Consider the following 9,071-nt stretch of genomic DNA (forward strand, 5'->3'; position numbering starts at 1 on the left):
CTACTAAAAATATAAAAACTATTGCATCTATTTGATTCTTCTCTCTTTTTTTCTTTATTAATCTTGCTAGCGGTCTATCAATTTTGTTGATCCTTTCAAAAAACCAGCTCTTGGATTCATTGATTTTTTGAAGGGTTTTTTGTGTCTCTATTTCCTTCAGTTCTGCTCTGATTTTAGTTATTTCTTGCCTTCTGCTAGCTTTTGAATGTGTTTGCTCTTGCTTTTCTAGTTCTTTTAATTGTGATGTTAGGGTGTCAATTTTGGATCTTTCCTGCTTTCTCTTGTGGGCATTCACCAATCCCACAGAAATACAAACTACCATCAGAGAATATTACAAACACCTCTACGCAAATAAACTAGAAAATCTAGAAGAAATGGATAAATTCCTCAACACATACACCCTCCCAAGACTAAACCAGGAAGAAGTTGAATCTCTGAATAGACCAATAACAGGAGCTGAAATTGTGGCAATAATCAATAGCTTACCAACCAAAAAAAGTCCAGGACCAGATGGGTTCACAGCCGAATTCTACCAGAGGTACAAGGAGGAGCTGGTACCATTCCTTCTGAAACTATTCCAATCAATAGAAAAAGAGGGAATCCTCCCTAACTCATTTTATGAGGCCAGCATCATCCTGATACCAAAGCCTGGCAGAGACACAACAAAAAAAGAGAATTTTAGACCAATATCCTTGATGAACATTGATGCAAAAATCCTCAATAAAATACTGGCAAACAGAATCCAGCAGCACATCAAAAAGCTTATCCACCATGATCAAGTGGGCTTCATCCCTGGGATGCAAGGCTGGTTCAATATACGCAAATCAATAAATGTAATCCAGCATATAAACAGAACCAAAGACAAAAACCACATGATTATCTCAATAGATGCAGAAAAGGCCTTTGACAAAATTCAACAACCCTTCATGCTAAAAACTCTCAATAAATTAGGTACTGATGGGATGTATCTCAAAATAATAAGAGCTATTTATGACAAACCCACAGCCAATATCATACTGAATGGGCAAAAACTGGAAGCATTCCCTTTGAAAACTGGCACAAGACAGGGATGCCCTCTCTCACCACTTCTATTCAACATAGTGTTGGAAGTTCTGGCCAGGGCAATTAGGCAAGAGAAGGAAATCAAGGGTATTCAATTAGGAAAAGAGGAAGTCAAATTGTCCCTGTTTGCAGACGACATGATAGTATATCTAGAAAACCCCATTGTCTCAGCCCAAAATCTCCTTAAGCTGATAAGCAACTTCAGCAAAGTCTCAAGATACAAAATCAATGTACAAAAATCACAAGCATTCTTATATATCAATAACAGACAAACAGAGAGCCAAATCATGAGTGAACTCCCATTCACAATTGCTTCAAAGAGAATAAAATACCTAGGAATCCAACTTACAAGGGATGTGAAGGACCTCTTCAAGGAGAACTACAAACCACTGCTCAAGGAAATAAAAGAGGATACAAACAAATGGAAGAACATTCCATGCTCATGGGTAGGAAGAATCAATATCATGAAAATGGCCATCCTTCCCAAGGCAATTTACGGATTCAATGCCATCCCCATCAAGTTACCAATGACTTTCTTCACAGAATTGGAAAAAACTACTTTAAAGTTCATATGGAACCAAAAAAGAGCCCGCATCGCCAAGTCAATCCTAAGCCAAAAGAACAAAGCTGGAGGCATCACACTACCTGACTTCAAACTATACTACAAGGCTACAGTAACCAAAACAGCATGGTACTGGTACCAAAACAGAGATATAGATCAATGGAACAGAACAGAGCCCTCATAAATAATGCCACATATCTACAACTATCTGATCTTTGACAAACCTGACAAAAACAAGAAATGGGGAAAGCATTCCCTATTTAATAAATGGTGCTGGGAAAACTGGCTAGCCATATGTAGAAAGCTGAAACTGGATCCCTTCCTTACACCTTATACAAAAATCAATTCAAGATGGATTAAAGACTTAAATGTTAGACCTAAAACCATAAAAACCCTGGAAGAAAACCTAGGCATTACCATTCAGGACATAGGCATGGGCAAGGACTTCATGTCTAAAACACCAAAAGCAATGGCAACAAAAGCCAAAATTGACAAATGGGATCTAATTAAACTAAAGAGCTTCTGCACAGCAAAGGAAACTACCATCAGAGTGAACAGGCAACCTACAAAATGGGAGAAAATTTTTGCAACCTACTCATCTGACAAAGGGCTAATATCCAGAATCTACAATGAACTCCAACAAATTTACAAGAAAAAAACAAACAACCCCATCAAAAAGTGGGCGAAGGACATGAACAGACACTTCTCAAAAGAAGACATTTATGCAGCCAAAAAACACATGAAAAAATGCTCACCATCACTGGCCATCAGAGAAATGCAAATCAAAACCACAATGAGATACCATCTCACACCAGTTAGAATGGCAATCATTAAAAAGTCAGGAAACAACAGGTGCTGGAGAGGATGTGGAGAAATAGGAACACTTTTACACTGTTGGTGGGACTGTAAACTAGTTCAACCCTTGTGGAAGTCAGTGTGGCGATTCCTCAGGGATCTAGAACTAGAAATTCCATTTGACCCAGCCATCCCATTACTGGGTATATACCCAAAGGACTATAAATCATGCTGCTGTAAAGACACATGCACACGTATGTTTATTGCAGCATTATTCACAATAGCAAAGACTTGGAACCAACCCAAATGTCCAACAATGATAGACTGGATTAAGAAAATGTGGCACATTTACACCATGGAATACTATGCAACCATAAAAAATGATGAGTTCATGTCCTTTGTAGGGACATGGATGAAATTGGAAATCATCATTCTCAGTAAACTATCGCAAGAACAAAAAACCAAACACCGCATATTCTCACTCATAGGTGGGAATTGAACAGTGAGAACACATGGACACAGGAAGGGGAACATCACACTTCGGGGACTGTTGTGGGGTGGGGAGAGGGGGGAGGGATAGCATAGGGAGATATACCTAATGCTAGATGATGAGTTGGTGGGTGCAGCGCACCAGCATGGCACATGTATACATATGTAACTTACCTGCACGTTGCGCACATGTACCATAGAGCCTAAAGTATAATAATAATAATAATAATAATAACAATAAAAAAAGAAAAAAAAAAAAAGAAAAGAAGTGGAAATTAAATTCCCTATAAAATACAGCTCTCATTTTTTATCTCCAGGAATAAGATTTCAGCTTTCATTACACCTCCAAGTGGGAATTCTCCCATTCATGCATACTTGTACTAAATATGCAATAGCAGGCCTTTTTTATTAAGAAAAAAAATTGCAAAAATAAAAACAATTTGTAGAATTGTAAAAAAAAAAAATATATATATATATATAAAAACTAGCCTGGCATGGTTTTGGGCACCTGAAATCCCAACTACTTGGGAGGCTGAGGCAGGAGAATCGCTTGAACCGGGGAGGTGGAAGTTGCAGTGAGTTGAGATTGCACCATTGCACTCCAGCCCGGGCAACAGAGCGAGACTCTGCTTCAAAAAAAAGAAAGAAAGAAAGAAAGAAAGAAAGAATAAATAAATAAATAAATAAATAAATAAATAAATCTTAAAAAATAATAATAAAATTAAAAAATAAAAATGAAAATAAATAAACCACCCCCAGAGCGCTCTAAAGCAATAGTTAGATGCTCTCAGGAGGATGTGCCCCCCCCAACACTGGTGCTGAAATACACCTGGAGCAGGGAGTCCTCTTACCTTATGCAGGGGGTCAGGTGTCGGGGATGCTCTGCTATGAGTCTCTGCACCTGCTCCCTGGAGGGCTGGATAAGGGCTAAGTGCTCCATCAGGGCATCTTTGAAAGGCACTGCCCCACCCATGGCTGGCCGTGTCCCAGGACAAAGACCCAACAGTCAGGCCAGCCAGGTCCAATGTCCTCAAGGTTAATATACCTTACTGCCCCAGGTCTGCACAATATCCACCAAAAGGAAGATGCTACCAAGAGCCCCACTGTACAACAGACAGGCTCTGCTGCTATGAGAGCAAGGCCTTGGAATAAACTTTTGAAGGTTTGCTTGAAAATAACATTAACAGGCCGGGTGCAGTGACTCATGCTTATAATCTCAAAACTTTGGGAAGCTGAGGTGGGCAGATCACCTGAAGCCAGGAGTTCGAGACCAGCCTGGCCAACATGGTGAAACCCCATCTCTACTAAAAAAAATGCAAAAATTAGCCAGGTGTGGCAGTGCACGCCTGTAATCCCAGCTACTTGGGAGGCTGAGGCAGGAGAATTGCTGGAACCCAGGAGGCAGAGGTTACAGTAAGCTGAGATCCCGCCACTGCACCCCAGCCTGGATGACAGAGTGAGAATCCATTTCAAAAAAACAAAGGTCTCATAGCCTATCCATAGGTAGTTTTCTTGAAAGCCATGAGCTGTCATAAATCAAGAAAGAGACCAAAGGCTAAATGTTCTTCCATGAGAGGCAGTTGAAAATGAGATGTTAGCCGGGTGCAATGCTCATGCCTGTAATCCCAGCACTTTGGGAGGCCGAGGCGGGTGGATCACCTGAGGTCAGGAGTTCGAGGCCAGCCTAGGCAACATGGTGAAACCCTGTCTCTACTAAAAATAAAAATAAAAAAAATTAGTCAGGTGTGGTGGCATGTGTCCATAATCCCAGCTACCCAGGAGGCTGAGGCAGGAGAATTGCTGGAACACGGGAGGCAGAGGCTACAGTGAGCCGAGATCATGCCACTTCACTCCGGCCTGGGCAACAGAGCAAGACTCCGTCTCAAAAAAAAATATATATATATATGTGTATATATATATATACATATATATGTATATATGTGTATATATATATATACATATATATGTATATATGTATATATGTATATACACACACGCATATATACATACACATATATACACATATATGTGTATATATATACACACACATATACACACTATATATGTATATATATACACACACGTATATATTTGATGTTGAACCAATATTCAATTATTTTTAACCTAATTGTAGCAAGAAAGCAAGCAATAAAGTGAAGTGCATAAGGTTCTATGGGCACACAGGAAAAATGTTTATCCTTATCTATGAAACAGGGCTTCAGCCTGGGCACAGTGGCTTATGCCTGGAATTCCAGCACTTTGGGAGACTAAGGCAGGAGAATTGCTTGAGGCCAGGAGTTCGAGACCAGCCTGGGCAATGCAAAGAGACAGAGTCTCTGTTAATAATACAAAAAATTAGCTGGGTGTGGTGGTGCATGCCTGTAATCCCAGCTCCTCGGGAGGCTGAGGCAGGAGAATCACTTGAACCCAGGAGGTGGAGGCTGCAGTGAGCCGAAATTGTGCCACTGTACTCCAGTCTGGGTGACAGAGCAAGACTCTGACTCTAACTAAAGGAAAAGAAAAGAAAGAAGGCTTCAAGGAGGCACAGTTATTTGAGCTGAATCTGACAGGTAAGTGGCCCTCTGAGTGGGTTGTCAAAGAGCAGGGCATCGATTTGGCATGTGCTGGGAGGAGAGGGAGAGAGATGAAGACAAGGAGAGACGCTTGTGATAGCAGAGGGAGGAGTGTGAACAAAGATGAGGAGGAGGAAGAAGCAGATGACCTGCTGGAAGCTACCCCATGGCTTGGCCCAGGGGCCTGGCAGTGCATCAGGAGTTCAGACTAAGTGGGTCCTAGGGCCAGGCTAAGGAGCTCAGACTTTAACTTCCAGATACTGGGAAAGGCTTTCAGTCTCAGAAGAAAGGTCAGAGCTAAATATAAGGGTTAAACATACACAACGTCGCCAATGTAGAGGGGATAGTTGAAGACATGGTCTGATTTAAGTCCAGGGAGAGGCCGGGCACAGTGGCTCATGCCTGTAATCCCAGCACTCTGGGAGGCTGATGTGGGAGGATCACTGAAGGCCAGGAGTTCAAGACCAGCCTGGTCAACAGGGCAAAACCCCATCTCTACTAAAAATACAAAAATTAGCCAGGTAGGGTGGCGTGCACCTGTAGTCCCAGCTACTCGGAAGGCTGAAGCAGGAGAATCGCTTGAACCTGGGAGACAGAGATTGCAGTGAGCCAAGATCATGCCACTGCACTCCAGCATGGGTGACAGAGCGAGACCCTGTCTCAAGAAAATTTAAAAAAATCATAAAAATAAAGTCCAGGGAGAAAAAGAGAGGGAGAAGAGAAGAGCACTAAGGACAGAGCCTGCAGGACCACCACCTTTACATTCTGACTTGAGCCTGGGCAGGAGAAGGAAAATGGTGAAGTTACAGAAAGAAACTGGGAGGCCCACTGCTGCACAAGCTGCAGAGGACAGAGATTCAAAACGCATTTTTTTTTTTTTGAAACAAGTTCTCACTCTGTCACCCAGGCTGGAGTGCAGTGGTGTGATTATGGCTCACTGCAGCCTCCAACTCCTGGTCTCAAGTGATCCTCCTGCCTCAGCCTCCCAAGTATCGGGGACTACAGGCATGCACCACTATGTCTGGCTGATTTGTAAATTTTTTTTGTAGAGACAGGGGTCTTGCTATGTTGCCCAGACTGGTCTTGAACTCCCGGACTCAAGCAATCCTCCCACCTAGGTCTCCCAAAAGTGCTGGGATTACAGGCATGAGACCCCGTGTGTGGCCTTTATTTTTTAGAAAATCTTTGGACTAGGATTAGGGTGAAAGGGATCCTCAAGGTTGCCTAGAGTAGCCTCCCATCAGAGACTAATATGTCATATACAAGGCTACACAGATGATGTAAGTAATCTGTATTTAGAATAGACTGTGGTTAAAAAACAGACTCAAAGCAGCTGACCAACCCACTGCCCAGCTGATTTCCAACCAATGCAGTTGGCAGAATAATGCCATTTAAAGTTGACCTGGAAAAAAAATCTTTTAAGTCAGGGGTCAGCAAGCTATGGGTTGTAGGTCAAATCCACCCTGCCACCTGGTTTTGTATGGCTCAAAAGTAAGAATGATTTTTACATTTTATTTTACTTTATTTATTTGTTTATTTTTTTGAGACAGGATCTCATTCTGCCACCCAGGGTGGAGGGCAGTGGTGCCATCATAGCTCACTGCAGCCTCAAACTCCTGGACGAGTAGCTGGGACTACAGGTGTGAGCCACCATGCCCAGCTGATTTTCACATTTTAAGCAGTTGGAAAAAATCAATAGAAGAATAGTATTTTTTGACATGTAAAAATTAATGAAATTCAAATTTCAGGCTGGCTGCAGTGGCTCACATATGTAATCCTAGCACTTTGGGAGGCTGAGGCGGGAGGATTACTTGAAGCTAGGAGTTCAACACCAATCTGGGCAACATAGCAAGATCCCATCCCTACAAAAGTATTTTTAAAATTAGCCAAGTGTGGTGGCACGCGCCTAGAGACCTAGCTACTCAGGAAGCTGAGGGAGAAGGATTGCTTGAGCACAAAAGTTTGAGGCTGCAGTGAGCTACAACCATGACACTGCACTCCAGCCTGGGTGACAGAGTGAGAGCCTGTCTCAAAAGTAATAATAATAATAATAAATAAAAATGAAATTCAAATTTCAGTGTCTATTAATAAATCTTTTTTTTTTTTTTTTTTGAGAAGGAGTCTCACTGTCACCCAGGCTGGAATGCAGTGGCATAATCTTGACTTACTGTAACCTCTGCCACCCAGGTTTAAGCAATTCTCCTGCATCAGCCTCCTGAGTAGCTGGGATTACAGGCACCCGCCACCACACCCGGCTAATTTTTGTATTTTTAGTAGAGATGGGCTTTCACCATGTTGGCCAGGCTGGTCTTGAAGTCCTCACGTCAAGTGATCCGCTCACCTCGGCCTCCCAAAGTGCTGGGATTACAGGTGTGAGCCACCGTGCCCTACCAGTCACCACACCCAGCCAATTAACATAATGTCTTTATTACACAATTTATGCCCTTCACGATCTGGCTCCTATGCCTATGTATTTTACCAACCTCATTCCCCACAAATACTCACACACACACACACACAAGTTACTCACATGCACACACACACCTTTTTTTTTTTTTTTTTTGAGTAAGGGCCTCACTCTGTCACCCAGGCTGGAGTGCAATGGTGCAATCTCAGCTCACTGCAACCTCTGCCTCCCTGGCTCAAGCCATTCTCCCACTTCAGCCTCCTAAGCAGTTGGGACCACAGGCATGCACCGCGATGCCCAGCTAATTTTTTGTATTTTTAGTAGAGATGGTGTTTTGCCATGTTGCCCAGGCTGGTCTCAAACTTTTGGCCTAAAATGAGCCATGCTCCTCAGCCTCCCAAAGTGCTGGGACTACAGGCATGAGCAACCGTGCCTGGACACACACCCAATTTATGACTCAAGGAATACTAAGAACATGTTTCTTTCTTCTTTTTTTTCAAGATGGTGTCTTTCTCTGTCACCCGGGCTGGAGTGTAGGGTAGTGGTGAGATCTTAGCTCACTGCAACCTCCCTCTCCCGGTCTCTATTAAAAAAAAAAAAAAAAAAAAAAAGAAACCACTGATTTGGCTTTGATCCAGCAGGAATCAAGCTAATTCATACTACATGCCCAGGCAGGTTCACTGTAAAGACCTTGAAGTCAGCAGGTCTATCAGCAGAGAAGCAGCACTTACCGTAGTAGAATTCCAGCAAGTATGGAGAATGAACCATAGGTGAGTGAAGATGAAGCCAGAAACAGACAAATGGTGTAAAAGGAGCTAAAATGAGATAAGTGCGACAAGCTAAAGAACTTTTTTTTTGAGCTAGAGTCTCGCTCTGTCGTCCAGGCTGGAGTGCAGTGGCGTGATCTCAGCTCATCGGCTCACTGCAATCACCGCCTCCCAGGTTCAAGCAATTCTCCTGCCTCAGCCCCCAAAGCAGCTGGGATTACAGGTGCACACCACCACGCCCAGCTAATTTTTGTATTTTTAGTCGGGACAGCATTTCACCATGTTGGCCAGGCTGGTCTTGAAATCCTGACTCAGGTGATCCACTCTGAGTCCACAGGTCAAGAAAGACCTGTGGATTCTGCAAGGGCAAGAGCCTAGAGAGAATGAGGAAATGAACATCAAAGTCCAGACAAAAA

This window comes from Pongo pygmaeus, chromosome 6, assembly GCF_028885625.2.
Source record: "Pongo pygmaeus isolate AG05252 chromosome 6, NHGRI_mPonPyg2-v2.0_pri, whole genome shotgun sequence".
Classification (NCBI taxonomy): Eukaryota; Metazoa; Chordata; class Mammalia; order Primates; family Hominidae; genus Pongo; species Pongo pygmaeus.